Below are 15,882 nucleotides of genomic sequence, written 5' to 3' on the forward strand. Positions count from 1 at the left end.
TCGGAGGGAGGATGCTCCGAGACCCTCTGATGCATTACTTATGAAATAGGGCTCTACTAAAATGATGAAACCCTCAGTCAGACTTGCGCACTTCCTAGCTTGTATTTTGACCAACTAATCATGAGCAAACATGCTTTTTTTGGTGTGGGGGGGTCATTATCCTGTTTCTTTCAAGAACATGACGTCTACACCACATACTTAAACAGTGTGCTATCCTGTTAGCACTGTAGGTTTAACAGAGGGGTACTAAAATTTCTGAGCATATGCGTCAATCATACAAAAGGTCGAGTGGAATTTAACAAACTGCAATGTTGACAAGCCAAAATGCTTTGGGACAATGTTTTACGCAGGTCGCTGCCTTATGAAGTTTATGTATGAATTTAGTATGTTCTCAAAAGCAAGTTATAGTACCACTTTGTTAACCCTGCAGTAATCACAGAAATGTACAAGTGTACCTACTGTTACACACGGAGGAGAGGCACACAAATATAAACGATGCCGTTTTTGTTTTCTACCAGAAAAGCCTCATTTCCACAGTACCTGGGGAACAGAATCATTGAAAAACTCTTCCATGAATCTCCCAAGTGAAAAATGTCTGTTAAAAGGATGAAATATGAATGAACTTGGATACAGGCACATTGACGGAAAGTATAAACAATGTGTATGAAGGAAAAGCAGCTCCTCAAGGGCGATTTTGGGAGTGCGTATGATACATGAATATGCATTATAGATGATGAAATTAAATTTTTACTGCACTCAATTTACTAATGAAATACATTTTTGTTGTAAGAGTAGGAATTCTCATGAAATATCCATGTTTTCTTGTTAGATAACATATCATTTAATTGTAATGCTACTTATTTTGGACTTCTTGAATGTTTGAGGCTTTTAAACAAAAAAATTCTATTAAACGCACATGTACAGTCTTGTATTTGTCTGAGAAGAAAAAGCTTTTGATTGGATTTTGAGTAAAATTATAGTAGTCAGTGAAGATTAGATTAGGCGGACTTCAGCAAGAGTCTGCCTGTCTCATAGCGGACACTGCAAACATGTGAGCTGGCTATTTTGGGTTTGCCCCCCACCGCACTCCTACTTCTCTATCTGCTTCCATCATTCCCTTCCTGCCTCTCTCCTCTTACACCGTCTGCCTTATTTCAACCGCGTCATGCTTCCCGAAACAGCAGAAGTCACAGACCAATACGTAGTCACAATTTTCACCCCAAAAAAAAAAAAAAAAAAAAAAAAAAAAAAAAAAAAAAAAAAAATGAATTCAACGCTTTAAAAAAATGGTTTGATGATTAGAAAAGAGATGGCATCTCGTTGACACCATTTAAAATCTATAAAACAAGAAACTTCCTCTATTAGATGCAGAAGTGGTTAAATAGAAAATCTGTGTCACCAAAACTGAAGTATAGGGATTATAAATATCTAACTAAATTCTAATATATCTATATCTAACTAAAATTGGGCAGGTGTAAAAAACAAAACTGAAACATTGGGTTGGGTAAGGATTAAAAAAAAAACCTTACATTTTACATGCATCCTTTGACAAAATTAAGAATTAAACCAACAAGTCCATTTGATGACTTCACTATGCCACAATGAAAAGAGAAATACAAGCCAAGTAATTGACAAACACCTGTGACATTTAAGCAGTAATAATGAATGAATAACAATAGCATGATTGAAAATATGGAAACTGAAATCAGCAGATGGGCCGCCAGTGCAGCAAGCTACCAATGTTGAGAGTCGTAAAAATGAAATCTGAAGCATACATATGACTGAAAAACGGGCAAGTTGATTTTAGACTATAAGAAAAGGACTTTGCAGCAGCATCTCAGAAGGCAATCACTTAAGCGAGCAGACAGCTTCCATTTAATTAGTCAGTATGCAACTTCACCATACACCCTGATATACATACGTTTGCTTGAACGATCAAAGAATAACATTGACAACCATCACTGCATCACTACACCATAATAAACATTTAACTAGTCAACGCTTCCTCACTGAAACGCATGCACCTTTACATTATCTCACCCTAATGCCTGACTCGGACTACAAAATATTTGGATCATTCTCGACGGTCAAAGTGTAGATTACATGATATAGTGTCATGAAGTTGAGGCGTGTCTTGGAAGGGACGTATGGTCACGCTACAAGACCAGAGCCTGTCCGATCATTGCGTATTGCCATGAATAGGAGTGGGAACCTGTTGGTACCTCACGATGCGATACGATTTGCGATACAAAGCTCATGATAGCGATGATATGGCGATACATTGGTCAGGAAATCATTCTAGGATATTCTACAACTTCAAACGGATTGAACATCTATGGCCGTCAGTGGCAGCCAATGCCAGGCAATGATTAATTTAAGTAATTTGGGGCCATTTAAGTTCATTTACCTGTTGATCTTCAGTTACTTCCTGTTGATTTTGGGGTATTTTATGGGTCACTTCCGGTTTATTTTTAGTTACAGAACAGGAAGTGACCTGGGAATTCCCCAAATGAATAGGCAGTGACTCAGACTCAACAGAAAATGACCTGTAAATGCCCTAAAATGAACAGCAAGTGACCTGTAAATGCCCTGAAAATTGGACAGAATGACTGAATTCTCTGGTTTCGAATGAACGAACGTTCCCAGCCTAAATGGATTAGGCGTCGAGCACCGTTAATGTTAACAGACACTATTATGATAGAAAATTTTGGTAGCAACTTGTTGGTTCCTTTTTATTTATTTATTTTTTTAGACACTGACACCTTTTTAAAACGGTATCTCTGTTCTTGGCAGAAGCATATCGATAACCTTTGGGATACAAATTATCACGACATATCACCATTTCGATATTTTGTCACACCCCTAGCCATGAAGAGTGCGAGCCGGCAACTGACAAGAAGCTGTCAATCAGTCTCGGTGACATTGGTACTTCGTATCACAACAGACCACTGCTATGCTCGAAAAAGGTTTAAAAAATAAAAGTAAAAATAAAAAATGTAAAAAAAGAAATATGTAAGAAATGTGCACGTCAAGCGAAAATTCTGACATGCCAGATTTACTGCGACGAGGTCGTAAGGCATCCAAAACACCAGACCAGCAGTTGGTAAATATATGTCACACTCCACGAGCATCATGAAGCCCCCACGTCAGGACGTTGGCCCGGTATGATAACCTTAAACCAAAACATCACGGTTTCACGGTATTCCAATTACAGCTCTAAAATGTGTTACTTTGATATATTTGGGTTTAAAAAAAAAAATTTAATTTAAAAAAAATTAAAAAATAAAGCTTTTTCCATTGAACAGGATTTTTATTTTTCCAAAACATATTAGCAAATTGGAACATACTGTAAGTATAATGTTAAGTTAAAATTAATAAATAAAAACAACAAAATATTCTAAATAAGACTAAAATAAACAGAGTCCCTCGGGTGAGCCCAAACCCACAGCCAAAGCTCAACATTATTAAAATCAGAAAAAAAATAATGGAATTATTTTCCATAAAAAGCACATGTGTATGACTCGGATCATGTTTACATTATACTGTACATACACTCCCTTTCTCAACACAGACAGTTGCCAGAGAACACTGCGTTTTCCCGCCGCTAGACAGACTTTACACGCTGGAGTTAACACTCGTAACTGGTGGGACACGTTCAGCGAGACAGCATACGTTCAGCATAAACCTTTAATTTACTGTATGTATAAATGTGAAATCATATTGGAGGTATTGCCTCCTCGGCAGCCACCCTCCACAAAAATATTTTACATGTCAGGTGGCCCTACCTCCTCCTCTAAGCCACAGCCGTTTGTAACTTTTCTGTAGCCAAAGTATTCCCATACCAGAGATTTCGTTTTAATAGCTAATACCTTAGGGACGGTATAATGAAAAATATTTGCAGTTTTGAAAACATTGACATTTTCATTCCACGGTATACCTTGAAACCGGTAATCGGCTATGCCTAGCGACGACAGCCCATGTTTTACCACGATATATCTGTCGGGCGGAAATCCGCCTAAAATTATGTAGTCCGAGTCGGTTATAACTCACCATCCAATCAACAATCATACTCAGACACCCTCATGGCCCCAAAGACAGTCATAACCTGCAAAACCCAAGCAACACTCCGCAAAATATAATTGCACGGTACATTTAAGCAGTGCTGGAGTGTCACACCCAATTTCGTTGTTCACAATGTTCTGTTTTTGACAATGACAATAATGACCTATTCTATTCTATTCTATTCTATTCTATTCTAACGAGTAGCAACCCTGCAAATGTGTTTGGTGTTAGAAATGTATAACTTCTGACTGTTTGGGAGGCAATTAAGATGTCTGCATGAGATTCTGGTGAGTAGCGGGGCCGGGCAACTGTTCCCAGGAATGAGGGTTGGAACAGCCAGGTAAACAACAAAAAAAATATCAATTAAATAATCAATTACGCGACGTCAGCCATTGGCATCAACGACTGAAGAATCTAATTCTGTTCAACAATTTTTAACACACCATTTACATTGTTGTGCATGCTAACGGATTATTTTATCGTATTCTATTCATTGTTGAGCTACTTTGCCCTTTTCGAGTGTTAGAATCAGCCTTGTGTCCCAAGCAGAAACAATGTTGTGTTGGGTATTGCAACAGTTGTGAAAGAGGCAGGGGACAGGAAGTGCTTCTTCATTCCTGCTCGAGTAAACATGCTTCAAGTTCTTGCATTGTACAGCCACACTGCTTTAACAATAATGCTACCCTCTGTAATGTACAACATTTAACGTTTAATTCTGCTTTGCTTTGCTTTACAGTGTTTATTTTTTTATTTAAGTAGTTTGATAGAAGGTATTCTATCATCACGTGGAGACTGGATGTTAAAAGTTTTAGGACAGGTACACTCAAGTTAGATGCCCATCATCCAGATATTGAAAACTAATTCGTTGTAGGGCAGGGTAATGTGGCCTAAAAATAAATATTGCACACAAATATCTATTTTGATTACATTTTTAATCCTTTGCTTATTGAAAAAAAAAAAATGTTGTTTTTCCTCTATTTACATCATATCACAAATCACATATCAAACAAGCTTTGAAATATTTTTCTGAGAAAGTATTTCCCCTTGGTATTGACTAGCACCAACTTCAATAGAAATACAGATAGTGTGAAAACAATGGCTTCCTTGAGGAAAATTATCCCTTTTGTAACATGATGATGTTAATTGTCGCCAGCTTCAGTATCGCCTAGCTGGTGACACTGAATTGAGTTTAGTACACAGGTTTTTGCAGCAATGTTGTTAATGTAAGCAGTACATATCACGGGGGATGCACTTTGATCTAGGGAAGGTGATCAATGTTTTTTTTTTAAAGAATTGTCCGGAAAAAAAACATTTTACACTTACTAAAAATAGTTTTTCTGTTTGTTTGTTTTTTTACAGCTTACTCTAAAAATTATATGCCGTCGTGGTTTTATGATTGCCGGAGTTCAACCCTGCAACAGATTATATCTATTTCCATTACTTCCTATTGGTCGTTTTGGACCTCAAAAAATAAAAAAAATAGTAAAAATGACAGGCAGTCAGCAACTGAACGGTGCTAGGGGAAATGCAGCTGTGGCCCTTTGTGTTAAAGTAAGAGAAGGACAGCCATGTGCGCTGACCTTGAAAACGAAGTCACATTCTGTCACCACAACACACCCACGCTGACAGACAAATACACACATGCAGAAACACATATACACAGATATCAAATTGTATTATATCCTGTTGATGTGTCCTCAAGTTTATAGCAAATAAGTAAGTTGCCGCTATGTTTGACTGATAGCATCAGACTCATACTCACAACTTGCACAGACCTGCCAAAAAAGGGCAGAAACTATCTCAAATGTCATGCCATCCCATCAGTCAGGAGTCAGGACCAAAACCTTCACTGCTTGATTGATGCCAAATTGGACAGATCCAATTTTAATCAAGTGGGTTTTTGGATTGAACCTGTTTCTGTGTTGAGTGCCCTGAGATTGCTGTCTGTCTGTCTGTCTTTCTCTCTCTCTGTTGCTTTGGCCCAATAAATCTTGTTTGTCAAACTCATGACATGTCTGGATATCCCATTTTTTGGATCAGTCGTTGCCCGTTACATTTCATCACCGATAGCTTGACCGAATATAATATCACGTCAGCCAGGAGTATGGCTGACCCTGATAAGAGCCGACGGCCCGCTGCCTTCAGTGGCCTCAAATTATCCCATGTATCCTTCAGTCTCTTTCAATAATAATCTGTCGTTCCCCTCTTTGTATTGAATTTAGCTGTTTTGTCTCCATGGATACACATGGTGAGAGCAGTGAACCATAACCACAAGTTTACTGTTGGATTGTGTACCTACCTTGTAAAATCATGCGGAGAACATACGACATACACAGGAGAGCATGAACCAAGATTCATACGTAAGAGTTATTGACTCAGCCATTTCTTCAATCCCATTGAAGACGGAAAAAAAAAAATCAAATCAGATTTATTTATATGGCTCTTTACAAAAACCCGAGAGGTCCTCAAAGTGCTTTACAACAAAGCAAAACATAGTTCATGATAAATAAAAGGCAGGAAAGTACTATACATTACAATAAAATTGAGAAAAAGAAACAAAAACATCGCGCTTAAAGTCAATACAGCAAATAAACAGATAAATCCCAGGCTAAATCCCTCAACGTATGGAATCAGATAACTTTATCCAAAAGCTATCCTTCATTCAAAATTCTACAAATGCATCATTAAATTAAAAAAAAAAAACCTAGCAACATCGGTACTGTTTGGAAACGGACACATGTTTTGTTTTGTTTTTTTAACTTTGCTTGTTTGCGACATTTTTATAATTTCTTAAAGCCTTACGATTCATCAAGCAAGTTACAAAAGTGTCTGATTAACTAACTGCATTTCCATTACCCCTAGTAATTTCGCAATGAAAAATTGGTAATGAAAATGACTGAATTTCGGGGAAAAAAAGAAAAAACTGTTGCAAAAGTGTGTTCTGCTTTTAAGATGTTTTTCAGATGTTTCAGTATTAAAATAAATCACTCTTGCTATAATAAATAAAATAAATCACTACTACCGACTGCAAAGAAAACATTTTTTTTTTCAAATTTATATGCCACCGGATGGGACATAACTGCCACAAGATCACTTTTCAATTCTCTCTGACTAAACATGGCACTGTACAACTGTAATGAAAATGCAACTGTTGTGAATGACATTATTTTCAAAATTTACCATTACAGTGCTTTAAACTTATTTAAACACCTGGACTGACTGTTCTTTCACAATGTTAAAATAGTATTAATTTCCCAAGGCAGACCTATGAATTTTCCTTGGTGACGTAATTGATTGATGACTCATTTGAAAATCAATAACAACACATGTTCTGCCCTTATAAATGTATCAAAACTAGTGATGCACGATAATACATTTTTCAACCGATATCGATAACTGATAATTTCCTCCTTATTCCAACCGATAACTGATAATGTCAAGCCGATAATTCTATTCAAAGATTTATGTAAAATTTTAAAGTATACACAAAAGAAAATATTACTGTGCAAAAATGTAATTTATTGCTCTCTTTTTCAACATAAAATATGAACAAGTATTCAATTCCAACATCTAAATAATGACATTGTCTGACATTGTGTAATGGTAAACTTTTGGCAACAATTACTTACAGAATAACCTTGTTCTTTCCCTTGGAAAGACCAAGGTAATAAATACCTAAGTTGCACAAAAATGCCTTTAGAAGTAAGCCATTCCTGACATATATAACATTAATACACTGCAAAACACACCTCCTTAAAAGTATTCAGTTTTAAGTGTAAATCTATTGGAAATAAGTGAAATTATCTGCCAGCGCTTCAAGTGTATTTCTCTCAGATTTCTTGGAAGGAAAATAGCTAGCTGAAAATAATCTTAACAGCCTTATTTTTATGGAGGTAGATTTGTGTCTTTATTATTCAATCAAAAAAAATGTTGCTTCAATCAAATAAAAAGTTGCTTCAATCAAAATATATATTTTCAATCGAAGAAAATGTCTCTTCAATCAAAAAAAAATGTGTTTGAATGCAAAAATAAATTTGAAACTCAAAAAAATATATTTGAAAACTATTTTTCTTTGATTGAATTTTTTTTTTTTGATTTAAGTCAAGTTTTTTTTAATTGAAACACCATTTTTGATTGAAGTCATGTCATTTTGCGTTTGGACCACATTTTGGCTAGGACATTTGTGTCTTTATTATTCAATCAAAAATTAAGTCGCTTCAAACAAAAAAAAAATATTTTCAAAAGAAAAATCAATTCAATCCAAAATTTTTAAAAATTCAATCGTAGAAAAAAAGGTTTGAATGTGAAAAAATATTTGAGACTCAGAAATTCGCATTTGAACACTTTATTTTTCATTCAAACCGTTTTCTTTGATTGAAGCAATCCTTTTTGTGTTCAAGCCATATTAGGGGTAGGACATTTGTGTCAAAATCATTCAAGCGCAATAAAAGTTGCTTTAATCAAAAAACTATTTTTAATCAAAGAAAAAAATCATTTGCAAAAATATATATTTTTTGAAAATATTTTTTTTTATTTGAAATATATATAGTTTTTATTGAAGTATCACTTTTTTTGAAAAGCAAAAAGTTTTAAACTCTTTTTTTTTTTTTTTTTCAAAGTTGAAAAAGTTTTGAACACACTTTTTTTTTTGAAGTGGGAAAAGTTTTGAAGGCACTTTTTTTCGATTGAATCATTTTGACACAAAGATTCAACTTCAACGCTAGTTCCGGTGTGTTTGAGTGGCAGCTGATTGCGCCAATGGCATAAAAGTATGAAGCAAGAATAATGGCCATTGGCGACCAGGTCTCCATCCAGCCATCGGAGTCTCCTGGAGGCCAAGCCGAATATAGGGCACTGGTACGGGGGTGTAACATCGGCATTTCACCGGAGTACCCGCAACGGCACGTTGCCCTGTCGCGGCACACTGGTCGGACCCCGATATCACCCCCCAGGCGCGGAGGCCGGCTGTCGAGTGGACGGTCCGCGAATGACACGACACTCATTCAAAGTTGAAGTGATGGGGCTCCAGGCGTGGACGCCGGCGACTCGCCGGTAGTCCACTCTCTTACTGGGCAGGCTAGTGTCGGGCCACTCGCCGACCACTCTTGTACCGGCGCGTCGCGGACACTCCGGTTGGAACCGATTGCCAACCGTCACGTCAGGGCAGCGGGTGAAGTTCGCCGTGTTGAATCACATTAAGCAGCAGGGCACCGTACTCCGGTGAAATGCCGATGTTACACCCCCGTACCAGTGCCCTATATTCGGCTTGGACTCCAGGAGACTCTGATGGCTGGATGGAGACCTGGTGGCCAATGGCCATTATTCTTGCTTCATACTTTTATGCCATTGGCGCAATCAGCTGCCACTCAAACACACCGGAACTAGCGTTGAAGTTGAATCTTTGTGTCAAAAATGATTCAATCGAAAAAAAGTGCCTTCAAAACTTTTCCCACTTCAAAAAAAAAGTGTGTTCAAAACGTTTTCCACTTTGAAAAAAAAAAAAAAAAAAAAAAGAGTTTAAAACTTTTTGCTTTTCAAAAAAGTGATACTTCAATAAAAAAAAGATTTATTTCAAATAAAAAATATATATTTTCAAAAAATATATATTTTTGCAAATGATTTTTTTCTTTGATTAAAAATAGTTTTTTGATTAAAGCAACTTTTATTGCGCTTGAATGATTTTGACACAAATGTCCTACCCCTAGTATGGCTTGAACACAAAAAGGATTGCTTCAATCAAAGAAAACGGTTTGAATGAAAAATAAAGTGTTCAAATGCGAATATCTGAGTCTCAAATATTTTTTCACATTCAAACCTTTTTTTCTACGATTGAATTTTTAAAAATTTTGGATTGAAGTGATTTTTCTTTTGAAAATATTTTTTTTTGTTTGAAGCGACTTAATTTTTGATTGAATAATAAAGACACAAATGTCCTAGCCAAAATGTGGTCCAAACGTAAAATGACATGACTTCAATCAAAAATGGTGTTTCAATTAAAAAATACTTGACTTAAATCAAAAAAAAAAAATTCAATCAAAGAAAAATAGTTTTCAAATATATTTTTTTGAGTTTCAAATTTATTTTTGCATTCAAACATTTTTTTTGATTGAAGAGACGTTTTCTTCGATTGAAAATATATATTTTGATTGAAGCAACTTTTTATTTGATTGAAGCAACTTTTTTTTGATTGAATAATAAAGACACAAATCTACCTCCATATATTTTAAGCAATACATTATTATACTTAATCCTAAAAAAAATTAAAAAAATAAATAAATAAATTAAAAAAAAAACTTGGAAGAAGAAAAGATTTTGAATAATATTTGTGGCTCCAGAATATTATTGTTATTTCATTACAACAGGAATGTGCATATTTAAATTGATAAGTGTTAATAAGTGCCAATAAGTTTTGATTATCTACTGTGACTGTAATTGAGCAGTCAAATAAGTTAAATTAATTTGAAAAGTGATTGCTAATGTTATATGCTTTGTTGCACACTGTGAAAATGATTAACTCAAAAGAGCGAGATGTCATGTACCCATTCTGCAGCGCTTTGTTTACATTTGCGGCACTCACGACATTTGCTTTACAGCAGCTAAACTGATACACGGCAGTACTATTTGGATGGAGTTGGAGCTCGCATCTCCGTGCGTGTTGTTTTGTGCCTGAGTTTTGTTAAGCCGAAAATAAAGGCAGCATTACAAAGTCATCTGACCGCTTGACATTTTACATACTGAATGCATTATTGACTGGCTGACTTCGTTTTCTCCATGTTTAAATTATCATCTAACCACTGTGCTGTCATGATAAGCTTGCTTACTGGACATCACTTTTCCAAATGTCAGTGGTGAAAAAGTGATTGGCATGTTTTCATGAAGAATGGTGGTCGTATAAAATGCATTATTCTTTTATCCAGGGCTTTGGCTCTTGGATCAGTTCGGTAAAAAAAAATCGTGTCTCGGCGGCGGCGGCTACGTTCGTACCGGATTATCCGCCCGCACCGGCCGGTTCGTCGCGGCGTATTCGGGGCCTGGGTCTGCTCGTACGCCGTGGGGGAACGCTTGAGAAACCGGGGTGTTCGCCGGAGGTCCTGAAGCCGAGGAACCGGGCTCTGGCGAGGCGGCGGCGGCCTGCCGGACCGGCCAGAGCAGCGGGCTCCGTCGGAAGACGGCTACTTGCAGACTATCGGACTCCAGTCGTGCCGGTGTTTAGCCTTAGATGCGAGTTTACCACCCGCCTTGGGCTGCTTACGCAAATAACCCGACTCTATATCGTCACAAGCCCCGTAGTTTAACTTAGTTTGTGTTTACAATAGCTTTAGCATTCCCGCTAGCAGCCGCCTCGTATTCGTTCCAAAAATCTTTGTGATGCAGTTTTAAATGGATGCTGGGTTAGTGGTTTTGAATGAGGACGCTTTCTTTCGGCCTCGTGGAACTTCTGCGGTACATGTTTCGCAGATGGCAAGAGCGTCGTTTTTTTAGTAACAGCCGCCATAATATTCAACTATTTCTTGTCGTGTAACTCCGCCTCCTCAACCCCTCCTCCCTCAGGGGCTTCAGAGAGGGGAGGGGTTGAGGAGGTGGCGTGCTGAACTCTTCGGTTGTGCACATTTGGAGGATAAATCAAGTATATAATTATCGGATTGCATTATCGGTTGAATTTTTTTTTTATCTGGATTATCTGTGTAACGTCATAATTGCCATTATCGGCCGATAATTATCGGCGACCGATATTATCGTGTATCATTAATAAAAACATTCTCACGCTTTAATGATGCCTTTAACAGAACGACAAACTCCACTGCCTAACTCCGCCCTGACAGCGTCAATCAAGAAAAAAAAAAAAAAAAAAGATGATTCTAACTGGCAAACTGGATTTAGACACAGAATGCGACTAATACATTCCAATTTTGAAAGCTTGCGTATTTTACTCAAACCAGCGAATGTCAATTTCATTGTAGATATAAATAGGATTCCTATTACAGTAATTGAATCACATCTTCCTGATGTTTTTTTTATTTTCTTATGTCTGGTTAACTGTCCAAACACACTATGTTTAAATGAAAACTTGTGCTAAAAGGATCATATAGCATGGTGGAGTTCGTAAGATGTGTTGCATAATTTAATATGAAGCCAAGTTAGCGCAGCCCTTGATGGAGAAAACAGGCTTTTTAAGATCTTAGAATTGACTTGTATTCATTTGACACATATGACACTAATTAAGGTACTACAGCTGTGCAGAAATCGGCACTGATTCAAATGACGTAGAACTGATTTTTCAAATAGGTGAACACAAGGCGTTATAAAGCAAAAAGGCTATTTATTCTGCAGACAAGTGTACTCAATTTACCATTTGATCAAATTGGAGTTTTGATTTTTGTGCGAGAAAGGAATAACTTTGAAAAGATTCAAATATAATCTGGTAACGGCAGATTAGGATTTTCAAATTAGGATTTTGGCTGCGTGTCCGAGGTCTATTAATTACATTACAACCTTTTAACCAGGGCTATTTCCACTGTTTCATGCCCAATATACTTCAAAATGAGTATGTGACCTCACTGAGTTTGCCATAAATGTAGCTTGTGAGTTGATTGCAATCATTTTTGTCTGTTAAACTGCTCTGAAACCGAGATTTGAAAACAGTGGACGTGTGACACCACACTTTGCCTTATTATGAACGTAGCTACTAGGCCTGAACGATATTGGAAAAAACTATTGTTGCGATTTTTTTTTAGGTGTGCAATATATTGCGATATTATATTGCGATAGTAAAAAAAAAAAAAAAAAAAATTTAAAGAAATATTCACTAGATGACTTGAATAGCTGTTTGGAAATACTTTGCATGACACACCGTGACCACAGTGTATTCATATAATACCGTTTCATTTGTGAATGATTAAGATTGCTGTATTATTATGAAGGGATCCAGGAAGCCATGTCTGCACAAAATAGATAATTTCTTGAACACAATATTTGACACTTCAACAGCAGCAAATACATTAAATGACAAATAAAAGAGCAGGTGCATTCGTCCCCTGAGTTTTTGACAAAATATAACAATAAATAACAACTTCGGTTGTAAACATATTTGAACAAAAATATTAAATATGACAAATAAGAGTTGTTCACAAACTATAACAATAAATAAGAACCTCAGTAAAACAATAAAGTTGTCAACATATTTGAACTTAAATATTAAATCTGTCAAATAAAAGTGCAAGTGCATTAGTCCCCTGAGTTGTTTACACAAAATATAACAATATAGAACTGCAAAACTGCAACAAAGTTGTAAAAATATTTTAAAAATATTAAGTATCAAAACTTTATGTGCAGCTGTACTATAGTTATTTGAAAAATACGATTTACAGTTAATTTAAATATAAAAGAAACAGAAACTCAATTGAACTTGTAAATAATTGAACTGAATAACAGCAAATAACTGATGAATAACAGAACCATTTTAACTCCCAAATTTATGTATTTGTCTGCATATCGTCCACCTTCCTTGCTCAGCAATTCTCAACTGGGTCTCATAGGTTTTTGGCCAAGACTACTAGTTTATCCACCATTGCAGGCTTGAGACAACAACGTTGGCACGTAACAATGTTCCCACCTGTACTAAAAAGCCTCTGATGGGAAGCTCGTAGCAGGAATGCATAGATACCTGCGTTTTAAATGGTCCCACATGTTCGACGGATTACTTCTTGTTGAGGCAACCATGGCGAGGCACTGTCAACAGGGCTGTTTTTTGTTCCTTATATTCTTGTCGATAGCCAAAATACTTCCAAAACTCCTTTTGGAGACAGTCTTCCCTATTCAACGTGCTGCTTGATTGCTTGCTTTCACTTTGAAAACGGCCCCTCCTCCCTCCGCTCTGCTGTTCGGCCCCTCCTCCCTCCACTCTGCTCTAGCAGGGGAGGGGGAGGAGCCGATGACTGCGAGCTGGAGAGAATGAGAGACTGTGCACTCTCTTTCTCGCTCCTTGCTCAAAACAAACGTTTGTGGATTTAAAAAAATGAAATGAAAAAACTATCGCACGTCCTTGCGATGGGACTATTGCGCATGCGCACATCGCGATGGCGATGTTTAAACGATATATCGTTCAGGCCTAGTAGCTACCCACTTTATCATTCTTACAAACCCACTAGCCATTGGCTATGTGAGGTCTTAATATAAAAACTTACTCAACAGCACACCTTCGGCCAGACACTGAAAGGAGTTTAACACAAACTATTCAAATTTGAGCTAGTTAGCCACCTGTGGCTGATGATGGTCTTTCTTTGAGGATAAACTCAAAGTGTGTCCACATGTGAGTGCTTTGTGACGGTGGAGGGGTTCAGCAGCACCCGCCGCTCGGTTGGAAAAGAAACTAGAGTGCCAGATGTCAAGTCTCCAAACACAAGCAGATATAATTAAAAAAAAAAAAAAAAGTCGTTTTTCACAAAGCAAGGGTCGCTAGGATGAGTATGAAAATCTCCAGTTCAACTCAGAACAATCGAATGAACATTTAAAAATGGTTCCCGCAGATGTTAATACAACAAGATCACTGATTTGCTCATTTCCCTGAAAATTTAAAAGGGATTCAGCCTCAGACAGATCGTGTAATCATCACGATGAGAACCAGAGTGTCCGGTGGGCATGATAAACCCAGCCTTTTCCCAATGACTCGTCTCGTTTCGCTGTCTTGGAACGATATACTTCTAACTGTGGAGAAGCACAGATTCCACACGTTGATCTATGACAGCGCCGAAATTTCTTTGTTTTCCCGCAAGATGGACGCACGGTAGATTTTTTTGTGGGAGAAATCAAAATTGATTCCAACAATGTTAGTGCAGGTGGTGAAAAAAAGGTCATGATTACCATGATTGAAATGAAGATGGAAATGATCGAAAAATATGAGCGTAGTGTGCACATCCGTGAACTGGCTCGAAAATACGGCGATAGAACGTCTACTTTCGACGGTCCTCTTCCGACCTCCGTTCACCAGTCTTTTTAAGTTAAAGTGATAATTATTATTGTAGTAACGTCGCCAAAGAAATTGCCAGCTTTGCCAAGTTTCTAATAATTTATTCCATCAACTTGTGCATCAAAACACACCTACTCTCTCCTGCAGCTGAGGAAAATAAACAAATTGAAAGTAAAAAGACCCATCTCACTCTGTCAAGTCAGCCACGTGATGCGTTCAGGTACCCCACACAAACACATTCGCCACATTAGAACCAGACTCGTTACATTACTACAGGTATTATTATTATCATTACTATTATCATATTATTATTTCATTTTTTATTCATATTTTTTTTTGTTTTGCTCTGTATAACTGCAATTTGCAAAGTACCAGCAGTATTTTTTTACGGATTTAGTGTAGGTTTTTTTACGGATTTAGTGTAGGTTTTCGGGCTGTGGAACGAATTAATGGAATTATAATGTATTCTTATGGGTAAATCCTGCTCAAAATACGACATTTTCGACTTACAAACAAGGTCCTAAAAGGAATTAACTTCGTTTATAGAGGTACCACTATACCAACGATGTTACTGACTGGTGGTATCAGAAATTGTGATAGAGCCTTTTCGAATGGGAAGTAAATGTCTTACAAGACAATCAGAATAATCCAATTGCAATTGATTAAATGCCTTGATAATCAAATGACCTAAATCAATTAGAATATTCATAGGCTTGAGATTCCATTCATTGTTACTGACAAAAGTGTACACACAATTACAGTACGTATGGCTTTAATTGACCTACACAAAAGATCTGATTTTATGGTCTTTCAAATTTTCCCCAAACTTGAAAAGATGATTAGAATCAAAGCAA

General features: G+C 36.8%; 1 protein-coding gene across 3 annotated transcripts in view; it reads right to left on the reverse strand.

Moving 5' to 3' along the window:
• The window catches only part of shc1 (SHC (Src homology 2 domain containing) transforming protein 1), a 61,677-nt gene that overhangs the window by 45,172 nt on the left and 623 nt on the right, over positions 1-15,882 (reverse strand). The window lies entirely within an intron of this gene.

The sequence above is a fragment of the Corythoichthys intestinalis genome, chromosome 4, assembly GCF_030265065.1.
Source record: "Corythoichthys intestinalis isolate RoL2023-P3 chromosome 4, ASM3026506v1, whole genome shotgun sequence".
Classification (NCBI taxonomy): Eukaryota; Metazoa; Chordata; class Actinopteri; order Syngnathiformes; family Syngnathidae; genus Corythoichthys; species Corythoichthys intestinalis.